The sequence below is a fragment of the Protopterus annectens genome, chromosome 5.part1, assembly GCF_019279795.1.
Source record: "Protopterus annectens isolate FY-2018-M chromosome 5.part1, PAN1.0, whole genome shotgun sequence".
NCBI classification, from domain to species: domain Eukaryota; kingdom Metazoa; phylum Chordata; order Ceratodontiformes; family Protopteridae; genus Protopterus; species Protopterus annectens.
In genome coordinates, this window is record NC_056736.1 from 397,053,341 (window position 1) to 397,066,696 (window position 13,356).

General features: G+C 40.7%; 1 protein-coding gene across 1 annotated transcript in view; it reads left to right on the forward strand.

Annotated features, from left to right (window-relative positions):
• Positions 1 to 13,356, forward strand: part of BEND2 (BEN domain containing 2) — a 1,535,652-nt gene that overhangs the window by 78,015 nt on the left and 1,444,281 nt on the right. The gene's annotated exons all lie outside the window — the stretch shown is intronic.

Sequence of the window (13,356 nt, forward strand, 5' to 3'; positions counted from 1 at the left end):
TAGTACTAACCTATGAACCTATAACCACTAGACACATTTGTGTGTATGAATCTAACAAACATCATGGCATTTTGCTAAGGATGGAGAGATAAATACCTACATCATTTAAATAGATATTTCAGCATAAACTTAGAAGAGAGTAGAACAATTAGAAGGTTGGAATGTACACAGTAAAATTTATAGCCTGAAAGTGTTGGAAAACAGGGAGAAAATGGGTTCCTGTTAAATGATTGAGCAGACAGATTATTGAAACCTACATGGTCAAACCCATATGATCAACAATTCAGTCCATCAAACTGTTCTGACTGAGATTGTGTTATAGTATGGATCAGGAAATCTTCCCTTTCCCCCACTGTACTGCGATCTCAGAACTGGTGTGTATAATTAGCAGGTGATGTGGGGAGGGGGTGGTGGAGGGTAGCTTAACCCCTGCAAAAGCATTTTTTTGTGTTGTATGCAGGTGTTGTTTGAGTTTTAATTTTTTTCGATGGACTGAATTGTCGATCATATGGGTTTGACCATATGGATTTCCATACTCTGTCCATTTGGTCATTTGAGACAGATCCAGTAGAAGTGCTGTGCATAACTGAAAAGAAGGGACCTCAAAATGATATATGTATTCTGTTTAAATGAAGTTATGAAGAGTATAAAATGCATTACCTGAACCAAAATCTAAACATTTTTGACAGTCAGAAACAGAAATCCACAGAAACAGAGAATTCTAAGCAGCAGGTGAGTGCTGAGTATGGAAAAAAATGTATCATTAAGAAAGATTTTACCAGCATAGTGAAGGGAGGAGACAGTACCCGGGCAAAATTTGAAATTCCCTTCTGTCATTGTAAGAGAAAAATCAAATAAGGTAAGACTCCAGACAATAAATAACAGTAAGTAAGGAAGAAATTAAAAGTAAAAATAACAAGCATTTTGAGTTATCGTTTTCAGGAGTGCATCCTAGTGAGGAAAATGAAAGTGAGACAGTGGTATAGAGGCAACCTAAAACAGAGGGAAAGCAGTGTAAAAGAGAAAAAAAAATGAGACTGTAGTGTGTACTGAGAGACAAGACAACCTTAAACAGAACCCTGATAATATTTATTTTGAGCCAAAACACAGGAACTATAAGCCAAAGGAAGATGGTTTTATGCATCAGACAGAGATAGCAACCAACATCAAAGAATACTGGCATGGCACCGACAAAAGAAAAATGGGCCTGTGTTGGTAGAAAAGAAGGCAGTAGAATGTATCTCACAGCAGACTGACCTTGAGGAAACTCCAGAGTTGGCTGGCTTATAGCCTTTTAAATTTTAAAAAGGCATAGTAGGAAGATGTTTCTTTAAGGACAGCCTTCCCTGTAGGGGAAGAAACTGAACAAGTTGTTCCTACTTCTTTTCTGTACTTTGAGTTATAAAATTACTTGTACAGAATAGATAAGGGTTGAGAGGAAGTAGTGTGTCCACTGTGGGTACCCAAGTCTTTCAGAAATCTAATGACATTAACACATAGCCATGTAGTAGGCAAACGTAAAAATTGATAAGCTCAAGGCAAGACTTACTGGCCAGGAGTAATGAAAGTATTTGAGAACTTCTGTACTGAGTGCCTTAAATACCAAAAGATAGCCCAGCATCCATGTTTTAAAATTTCTTTGATTACAGTGCCTGCCACAGCTGTGCCATTTGAACGTATTGTTCTAGATGGGTTCAGGCGCCTAGCCAGCAAGACATTTCCCTGTGGCACATTTGACTGGGGACACATGACTGAAGTGACAGTCAGCTGCAGAGAAATATGGCTGTTTGCAAATTCCCTGTGGGCAGGGAGAAGCACATACTGCCATGCTCACAGCTTTAATAACCAAATGCATGGAGGCAGAATAAGTAATGAGTGTTGTGCTCAGTGTAGAGTACATACTTGTGTAACTACAACATGTAGAAGTGTACTACAGCATAGAGGAAATCCTGCAGGATAATGTAGTCACATTTATGCTCCAGTATGCGTTTTAGGTAATGTTCCCTAGAGAATGTAAAGGGGGTAATGGTCCACACACACCGATAATAAAAGTACTGCCCATTGTGCACTGCATTTGTACTGCCACTGACATGCCCTCTGGCCAGCGTGCTGCTGATGCCTGCCATATTGCCTGCTGTCTCATGTTTCCTTGGGGACCATGGACATTGTTTTCCCCCTGTGACTTTGGCTTTTGAAGTTGTGGGCATGGCAACACATTCTTCTCTTTGCTGACAGGGAATGTGCCAACAGCCGTATTTCTCTGCAGCTAACTGTCACTTCAGCCATGTGTCCCCAGTCAAATGTACCACAGGGAAATGTCTCGCTGCCTAGGTGCCTGAACCCATTTCTGGGTTCAGGCGCCTAGCCAGCAAGACATTTCCCTGTGGCACATTTGACTGGGGACACATGACTGAAGTGACAGTCAGCTGCAGAGAAATATGGCTGTTTGCAAATTCCCTGTGGGCAGGGAGAAGCACATACTGCCATGCTCACAGCTTTAATAACCAAATGCATGGAGGCAGAATAAGTAATGAGTGTTGTGCTCAGTGTAGAGTACATACTTGTGTAACTACAACATGTAGAAGTGTACTACAGCATAGAGGAAATCCTGCAGGATAATGTAGTCACATTTATGCTCCAGTATGCGTTTTAGGTAATGTTCCCTAGAGAATGTAAAGGGGTAATGGTCCACACACACCGATAATAAAAGTACTGCCCATTGTGCACTGCATTTGTACTGCCACTGACATGCCCTCTGGCCAGCGTGCTGCTGATGCCTGCCATATTGCCTGCTGTCTCATGTTTCCTTGGGGACCATGGACATTGTTTTCCCCCTGTGACTTTGGCTTTTGAAGTTGTGGGCATGGCAACACATTCTTCTCTTTGCTGACAGGGAATGTGCCAACAGCCATATTTCTCTGCAGCTAACTGTCACTTCAGCCATGTGTCCCCAGTCAAATGTACCACAGGGAAATGTCTCGCTGCCTAGGTGCCTGAACCCATTTCTAACAGAGCTGGGTCAGACATGGCTTTTTAAGTCAAGCAGAGATCGCCTCTAAGTAGGCGATGTTAGACAGAGAATAGTTGGAATTAGTTTTTTGAGTCTGTCCACATAGGATAAGTGTTTAAGGCCTAGGATCCTGTTTGTGAGGTGCTTTTCCGGCCTCTCCAGTTGTTGCAGGTGTCTAGTGAGGTACATGGCAAATGGGTTATTGGACTCAATGACTGGCCTAATGAGGGAAGAGTAGAGGGAGACAATGACCTCTTTCTTCCTGGCTGCAAAACCCTTAGTAATGAGATGTGCCACATAGAAGGACTTTCTGACCACAGTGGCAATGTGGTGGTCTGAAGAGAGGTTGCTGTCAAGCTCTGTTCCCAGATCCTTTATAATGCCTTCTGTGTTCAGTGGACTACTATCGATGTAGTAATTCATGGCAACTGGGTTTTCCCCAAAGAGGATGATGACACATTTTTTGGCATTGAGCTTAAGGCCATGGTTTTGACACCAGTTGTTGTTCTCAGTGAAGCCTTTCTGTAGGATGTCAACATCACTTGGGGAGTTAATAATAGCTCCCAACTTGTACACAGATGCTCCACTCACCAGGAAAAGATAACAATTAGTGGCTTATCTGGAACCAGGATTCGCCAAGTTACACACACACTCTACTACACCATAGGTACCAGTATGATTCTGTCATAGTCCATGTGGGCATTTAATGACCTGAGACATACTTCACTGGATCTCTTCGAATACATGTCTCAGGCAGGTATGTGTCTTGCATTGAGCAGCATTCTACCTTCAACAAGGATGATGCCAGAGTACAAAACAAAAGTCGATTTGACTTCAATAATTGGTTTAGTTTCTGTTACTTTTCAGGGGGATTCACTATTTATCAGCATAGGAGAACATGGTGAACAGACCACACTGATTTGCAATAGATGGTCTGCACCTGTCTCCCCTAGGCTTCCTAATATTATCTAAAACTTTAATTTCCTCCCTTTGAGCCTTTTTAGGCAATGCCAAATTGTCAGGCCTACTGACATTGCAGTAAAATGCAAAGAAACCTGAAGATGTTATTGCTGAATGGTAGGAGCCCAAACAAGAATCACCACGCACAAGCTCTCCTCATTCTGAATATAGACAAGTGTGCTGTTACCCAGACATGCTTTAAATCTGCCGAAAGCACTCAGAGACCTTGCACACATTTAGATCATCAGCTGCACAGACAAGGACAAAAGGTGTAGGAGTCTCATTCTGTATTCGCAACAAGCATAACTTTACATTGGTTAAACAGGACGATGCCCTGGAGTTTTTCCTTGTGCAAATCTCCATAGACAAAGTCACATACTATATCCTAGCAAACTATAGGTTACCCTCTATATCTCTAGAATCCCATAGTTTGCACCTAGACCTACTTGGGACACTCACAATTAAGTCAAATACCCTATTCATGGGAGACTAACTACCCCACTATAGACTGGGAAACATACACTGCCTCATACTTACAAGCACAAAGATTCCTGGACTTTATTAACACAAATACCCTTGACTAGGTAGTGCGCACACCCTCCAAACGAAACATCCTGAACCTGGTACTCACCAACATGGGAGTGTGATGCATTCCCCTCCCCGCCAGTCTCACATCCTCACTGGTGAGTTTGGACCAAAAGCTGTCTTCTTCGAAATAAAAATTAACTTGGTAACCCCAGCAAATCCGGTTACAGTTAGGAACTATTTTAAAGCAAGCTACATCCTATTAAGTGATAGTTTGTCAAAATTCACTGTTCCTCCCAATCCCAAGTTCCCACCAACTTATGTGGAATTGTTCATTAAGACCTTGTACAACTATGTAAATGGTTGTTTAGAGGCTACTGTACCTACTGGAAGTAAGTCCAAAACAAACTCTAAAAACAAAGCACACTGGTAGAATCCTAACCTTAATAAGGTATATAACAAGTATATAACAAAAGGAAACAAATCATGGCTAAAAGGAGGGCGTGCAATTCCTGTAATGATAGGCACTCTCTAATTACAATAAACAGAAAACTAAGAGAACTAATTAAATCCAACAAGCCCAGTTATGATGTCAAAATAGCCTCACAGGCTAAAGACAACCGTAAGGCATTTTACAGCTATGTTCAAAACCTCAAAGACAGCACACATATGTGTGCAGAACTGGTGGTCAGTGGTGCCATCTTTACTGAACAGAGCAACGCAAAGAATTTGATGGCTGACAGATTCAGCTCAGACTTCAAGCCCTCACATCCCCTTGAAATACCTGCTAGCATACCCCCCCAAACTGTTAACAGGGAGCATGTCCTGGTGGCAGTCGCTAAGACAAAACAGCTTCAGTGGGCCACGACAGTATCCCATGATACCTCTTAAATAGTTTAAAAACATACCTGTCAGAACGACTTGAGTCACTTGTCAACTATAGCTTCAAAACAAGCTTTGAACCACAAGAATGGAGGACTACAACTATTATCCCTATTCATGTAGGTGGACCATCAACCTACCCTGGAAACTACAGACCTGTTAGTCTGACTAGTCTAATATATGCAAAGCCAAGGAACAAATTATCATGGAAATGATCGATATAGACATAGGCAACTTTCAAACACTGAACCCAACCCAGTTTGGTTTTGTCTAGGTAAGGTCATGCTAGTAAACCTGGTGAACTTCTTTGAGAAGGTCACCAAGGCAATGGATGAGGGGAAAATGGTGCATACTACATACCTGGATCTGGCTAAGGTGTACGATACAATACCTCACTTGGATATAGTTGGCCAACTCACAGAACTAGGTGTAAACCTATATATAACATGACCCAGGAAGTCAGGATTGGTGGGACCACCTCCACCAAGAGATCAGTTACCAGCAAGGTACCTCACGGCCCCGTGCTGGGACCATTCCTGTTTGGCATGTGTACTTCTCGGAGGTAAAGGTTAATGTGAAGGGCCTAAATTGAGAGCTATCATAGAATTCCCCCAGTGACACAAACATCTTCCAAGAGGGTCTAACACAGACAAGTAACTGGTACCAAAGTCACGGATTAAAACTCAATACCAATAAATGCATTATAGTGCCTTTTGGGAAAACGGCTACCCAGGCTAATTACTCCATCTGTAAGACACCCGTGAGAGTTGACCTGGTAGTCAGAGATTTGGGAATATACGTAAACAGTAATCTGGACTTAGAATAACATTTCTACTACTCTGGCCATATGTTGATCAGTGTCACTCAGGTTATAAGTAAGGGCAAAGCATCCAGGTCCAAGGAAGTCATGGTGCCACTTTATTCGGCCCTTATCACACCCATCTTTCAGTTTAATGCCCCTTTGGCATTACCTTTCTAGGCATATGCAATTGTTATAACATCCATAAGTTTCCTTACCAGGAGAGTCCAGGGTATAAACACATTTTCCTATATAAATTACCTTAAAGTCCTGTCTCTGTACTCTGTTTGCTACAGGTTACTGAGAGACAGTTTATGCCTGGCTTATAAGGCATCCCCAGGTCCAGCTCTGCAAAACAAACAGCATCAGAACCAGTAGATCCAAGGATTTAAAATTTGCTTGTGACATAAATAAGACATGTTGGTGACACAGATATGTGTCTAAGAGGATCTCCAGGCTCTGGAACAGACTCCCCATCCATGTGAAGTAGAGCCCATCCCTAACCTCGTGTAAGAGTAACCTTGACTAATGGATGGAAAATCAGAAATTCACCCCAAAGTCTAGTTCCCATGTCTCTGATAGATAGATGCAGGCAGTAATGCCCAAACTAAAATACCCCACCCACATAACCTCTAGAAACTTCCTAACTAACATAGCCCCATCCTAATAAATGCCCATGATACATAGGGACACAGTTGGGTTGTGATACATGGCTAGACTTGTAAAGGCCATGGTGGTCATTAGCCTAGTATATACCTATGAACTTTTGCTGTCTCAGGGAGAGATAGAACAAGTTCCCCCTTCCCAGATGGGAAAGAGTTTTTATTAATGGATGTTTTTAGTGCCAAAGGAAAAAAAAATGCTTGGAGACCAGTTGTGGATATTTCTTTCATGAACTTGTTTGTCATAGTGCCGAAGTTCAAAATGATGTCATTTCACAACCTGTTACCTCTTCTTCCTCATTCATGTTTCCTTGTAGCATTAGACTTGAAAGATGCTAACCACATCCCTCTTCATCCAGACTTCAGACATTTCTTAAGGTTCTGTATGTCTGATCACATTATCGTTTCTCTTCCTTACCCGTTGAAATATCCACCGCACTAAGAGTGTTCAAAAAGTGTCTAGCTCCAGTTATAACTCATTGCAGGCTACAGGATTTCTACAGTTTTCCATATTTAGGCGACTTGCTTATTTTTGCAGAGTCTTTTTCAGAGTCAGCTCCACAGGTGAGAGATCTCCTACACAAGCTGTGATTCCAAGAGAACATTCATAAGTCTTTTTTGACTCCTTCTCACAGGATTGTGTTTATGGTATGTCAACTAGACACCTCAGTTTAAAGAGCTTTTCTTCCACAGGAAAAAATAGATCTATATCTGGATCTCTTTCTAAAGTTTTCCACATAGACTTTGGTCATTGTGAGAGAATACTTAAGATTTTGGGTCGCATGGCATCTGTGATTCTCATGATACCCTTGGCAAGCTCCACACAAGAAAGATACAGTTGTATCTGAAGTCAGTCACTTGAACGTATTTTATGTCATGGACAAAAAGTGAGAGTGAAGAATCCCATATATGGAGGTACCTCACCATGTGGTTCATGTAGATATTGTGAATATATAGTGAGAATATATTCGTACATCCTTTCACTAGTCTTAAAGTGAAAGCAGATTGCTCTACAGCAAGTATAATTTATTTAGCATGCTGTCAAGCATGCTGTTGCTTTTATATAGGAAAAATATGTGGGCAAAACTGATAGATGTTTCAAACATCGTGTGCATGAACATATTTATGCCATTAATAAGCAGAACTCTTGTAATGCTTTGGCTAGACATGTTATACAAAACCCCGGCCATAATTTTCAATTTGTTATCATTGATAGTGTTCATGACACTGGGCGGGGGGGTCCATCTAGCCTTAAATTGGAAGAGAAAGAAATTTTATGGCAGCTTAAGCTTGATGCAAATTCACCACCAGGGCTAAATGAAATGATTTCAATAAAAAGTTTGTTGAAATTAAAAGCATTATGTAGGTAGATATCACTACTATGTTTTTTATACTATTAACATATGTATACATTTATTTGTATGTTAATTTCTTTATTAATAATATTTTTTAATATTATGTAGTAAATATTTAAAATTGTGGTCCTATATGGGCATTTTCTCTTTAAAATTTGCTGTTTAATTAAGTAATTAATTAATTATGCAATTTATGACATCAGAATATATTATACTTTTTAAGCAATGTACTAAGATGGCTGTTTTATCTGAAGAAGTTTACAATTTGCCAGTAAACGAAAGTGCTAATTCACTACAGCAGTTGCCAGTGTGGTTTGTCTTCATTTTTTGGATTGTATCTGAAGTCAGTCACTTGAACGTATTTTATGTCATGGACAAAAAGTGAGAGTGAAGAATCCCATATTTGGAGGTACCTCACCATGTGGTTCATGTAGATATTGTGAATATATAGACAGTGAGAATATATTCGTACATCCTTTCACTAGTCTTAAAGTGAAAGCAGATTGCTCTACAGCAAGTATAGTTTATTTAGCATGCTGTCAAGCATGCTGTTGCTTTTATATAGGAAAAACAAGAAAGTTAAAGGAAAGGATAAGCGAGCATCTTTTAGCCATTAGGAATAGAGATTATAGAAATGCCCTTGCAAAGCATGTAGGTGAAACAGGGGAGGCACATAATTTTAAGTTCGGAGTTTTAGAAAGGAAGGAATATAGGCAGCGTTTAGGAGTCGGGAGGCACATAATTTTAAGTTCGGAGTTTTAGAAAGGAAGGAATATAAGCAAAGTGAAGTTAAATGGATAGTAAGGATGAAGGCAGATACACATCCAGGGTTGAATGGATGTGTACCTTTAAAATCTATATTGAAGGCCCGTAATCTATTCAAATGATTATGACATCACTTGTTAAGTAATCAGTGTTTTAATATATAAGAAGTTTGTTTTTAAGCTGTTGTATGATGGTTTGAAGAAGTGCTCTTGTAAGGTCATGAAAGTGCTAACCTTTTACATCTTCTAAATTAAACTTTTACTTGAAACTGTTGTGGTTGGTCTGTGGATTTTATTCTTTGGATTATTGCCTTTTGTTATTTCCACAACCTTTATTGCATTAGAGTACCTGTTTCTTCTGTTTTTGTATATGAAGTCTGTTTGGTCCCAACACCAACATCCTGTGTCTTTTCAAATTCCAGTGTGGTGTTTGTCAGAAGAGAAGTCACTTGGTGGAGACAGCAAATATCCTTAAATCCAGATCTCCCCTTGTCCCTCCCTCCCTTCCTTCTCCAAAGCAGTCAATCACCCCAGACACTTCGGACTTTGCTTGGGGGCAGTTTCGGGAAAGTGCAAGGTGTGTGGGATACCAAGGACAGACACAAGCACATAAATATAAAAGAGATGCTTACTTTGATCAAGCCACTCAACTCTCTGAATCATCTTAAGTTCTCGGGACCTCTTCAAGTTGTTACAGACAATACTAGAGTCATGTGGTACATGAGCAGGCAAGGGGGAACCAGGTTGTACCCCCTCTGCAGACTAGCCATGTTAGCTTGGGATATAACTTCACAGCACAGTCACATACTACAGGCATCCTAAATTTTGTTGGAGCAAAACTGTGTGGCAGACAAGCTGAGCAGGACAAAGACAGATCCTCACAAATGGAAACTAGATCAAGGGTCTTCAAAGATTTGAACCATCTCTGGGGAGTTCCTCAACTAGACCTCTTTGCCTCCTCTCTAAATAATCAGCTAGCATAATTCTGCTCCAGGACCCCATGGATGAAGGCCTAGAAGACAGGTGCCTTTTCTTTTCCTTGAACAGGAATGGCCCTGTATGCGTTTCTACTCTTTCCACTAATAGGTTTATAGGCAAGTACTTGGCTAGCTGCCCTTATGGGCCCTTTTAAGCCTAGCCAATTTCTCTTTTTGTGCTCAAAATAACCCGTTGGTTATAGATTGCGTTACCAATCCCATGATTGATAATTATATAATATCTATAATGAAAATAACTGGGATCATACCATAGATAATTTGAGGGGACCCATGCAGAGGCTAAAAATTTAGAAGCTACCTTTGTCCATTAATAGTACAAGAAGCAGTCCTACCCGTGGTAGTGGTGCTGCGGTAGCATTGTCGCCTCACAGTAAGACGTTGTAGGTCTAACATCAGGGCTGGTAATTCGGCATGTAAAAATCCCCTACCAAACATTAGCGGACCGGAGTTCCGCTGTGGCGACCCCTAACCGGGATAAGCCGAAAGACACAACAAAGTACAAGAAGCAGTCCTGGGGCGAATTTTCTTTTACCATCCATAGTTCTAAGTTGCACTTGAAAATGAAGAGGGTTGAACTTTATTTTATGTGAATGGGGTGTTTGTTCCATAGCAGCGGTACCCCCTGCAAGATATACCTGTCCCTCATAACTGTTCTGCTGATGTTGCAGAAGAGGTTTAGATCCCTAGAATGAATATTTCTAATGCTATTTGACTTGATGATGTGCAGTAAATCCATCAGTTGTGGGTCAGAGGATGCCCTGTATGCCAGACACAGGTCACCTCTTAACAGTCTGTAGGATGCAGAGTATCATGACATCGCTTCAAATTGGTCCATGTAGGACATGTTAAGGCCTTGTATTCTTTTAGTAAAGTATCTCTGTGGGCATTCAGTTGGTGCATGTGTCTGGACAGGGAAATGCCAAAGTGGGCATTATATTCAATGATTGGCCTAATGAGGGCTGAGTAAAGAGGAAAAATGACATCCCTTGATCTAGACACAATCCCTTTGTTTATAAGCTGTGCAATATAGAAAGTGTTTCTTACAGCAATGGACGCATGTTGGTCAAATGTTAAGTCACTGTCCACATAAGTTCCCAAATCCCAAACAGCTGGGTCATCTCTTAGGGGCATATTGTAAATGTGGTAATTTCCTGGGGTAGATGACATCTGAAAATATACAATACTGCATTTTTGGCATTTAGTTTCAGTCCACGATTTTGGCACCAGTTATTTATTTCAGACAAACCTTCCTGCAGGATGGCTAAGTTATTTAGGAATTCAGTAATTGCTCCTAGCTTGCAGTATTCTGTAAACTTAGTCAGCCATAGCCCTTTGATATTGCCTTTTACTTCAGAAATGTAGATGCCAAACAGGAGAGGTCCCAGCACAGAACCCTGGTGGTAACTGGTCACTTTGTGGAGGTAACTTCATCTATTTTGATTATCTGAATATTCTGGGTAATTCTGAAGATTTAGAAGAAATCCCCCAAGATCATGTGGTGACTCCCCTCTCGCCCAGGCAGGGGCAATTTCCACCAGATTCCTCACAGACTGGATCTATTCACACAAGAACTGGGGTGTTTGATACCCACCAACACCAATCAACTTCATTTTACTCCTGGATCATAAGGTCCCATTCCCATTAGGCACCTGTATACTGAGGACATGCAGCAGGTAGTAATGCAGGCAAGAAACCCTGCTGCCAGAAAATCATATATTAGCAAAAGGAAAAGATTTTCTAGTTGGTGCCAACAACATAACCAGCACCCATTCAGGGATAGTTGTTCTTTGTTTTTTGTGAGTTAGTATCCTATCTTCTTCTACTGTCAAGGTACATTTGTCTGCCATTTCAGCATGTTTGCCTATTGATCCTCCTATTTCAATGCATTCTCATGTTAAAATGTTTTTGAAAGGGGCTTTGCTTAACAGACCTCCAAGAAAACTGGTGGCCCCTCCTTGGGATCTTAATTTTGTATTAGAGAAATTTGCACTTTGAACTAGCTAACCTGGCTGACTTAATGTTCTTAATGTGAAAAGCAGTTTTACTGATTGTTCTGACTTCTACAAGAGGGGTATCTGAGTTGCAAGCTATTATAGTGAGTCTCATATTCACTGGGGACAGGTAATCCTTCTTTTATGCCTAAAGTGGTATCCGAGTTTACTTTAAGAACTATCCATTTCCATATTTTCTTTTTTGAACCCAAAAATGAAAGAGAAAGGATGCTCCATAGCTTGGATGTCCACAGACAACTCTGGTAATATCTTGATAGAACTAAATGTTTCAGATCTTTGGTTCAAGTTGATCATTTATTGTGAAGATAAGGTGATACATCTTGTGTCAGAATAGGCTATTTCCAAATGGTTGTCTAAGGCTATTACATTTTGTTATACTCGCCAGAACAAAACTATTCCAGGCATGGTCAAGGCCCACTTTGCCAGGGCCTGGGCTTCATCTATGTCAAAAGGGGTGGATTATAGAAGTATTCTAGAAGCTGCTACTTTGTCTTCTACTTTCTCTTACAAAGTACTACAAGCTTGATTCCTTGTCTAGGTCAGGCTTTGCAAGGACCATTCTCCAGGGGCTCCTGAACTCTTCTGCTTCCTCCCAAATGTAATCTACCCATATAGCTAAGGCAGTGATCAATATGATGAACATAGTGGAGTTGTGTAAGTAAACTTACTATAACAGTAGATGTTCGAGTGATCACTGCTGTGGCAGCCATTCTCACCCATCCATCCCGTATGTTTTTTGGTGTGTTGCTTATGCCAGGGTGTGGTTGTTTATTTTTTGTTCTTCCTAGCATTGCCCTTTCATGGATCAGCCTCCCTCTCTGTGTTGACAGGATAGCTTTGAAGGGCTTGACGCCCAAACTTGACTTTTTGCTAAAGCTGGCAAGACAGTTTGGATACAAGCATGATGCCCTGAAATTTTGGAAGCTGACCGGTTGTTATATCCTTGTCAGGATGTTACCCATATACCTAAGGCTACTGCTGTTGTGATCATTCGAACATCTATTGTTGTGGTAAGTTATTGTACACAACTGCACTTTCTACAGTGTTCCATTATGGTTGGTACAACTACATGTCTACATAAATGTTCAGACCAAAGGGACCATCCAAATCAATGTCAGTAGTGTGTCTGTGTAAGGTGCTGCCCATCTTTCACCAGAAGCAGCTTTGTAGTAGCTAACCGTACATTCTGCCTACCCATAATGGAAAGGCTGGCCTCCATTCATTCAGTCCAACATGCTGTGCTGATCCAAATTTGCTTGTACTTACTAACTGATCCCATATCAGTAGCACTGTACTACTTAGCTAGCTGAATAAAGAAATAGAACAAAGTGACACAGGTGAAGTATTATTAATGGTGGTTTGCATTAGTGAATTATGTAAATACTCATG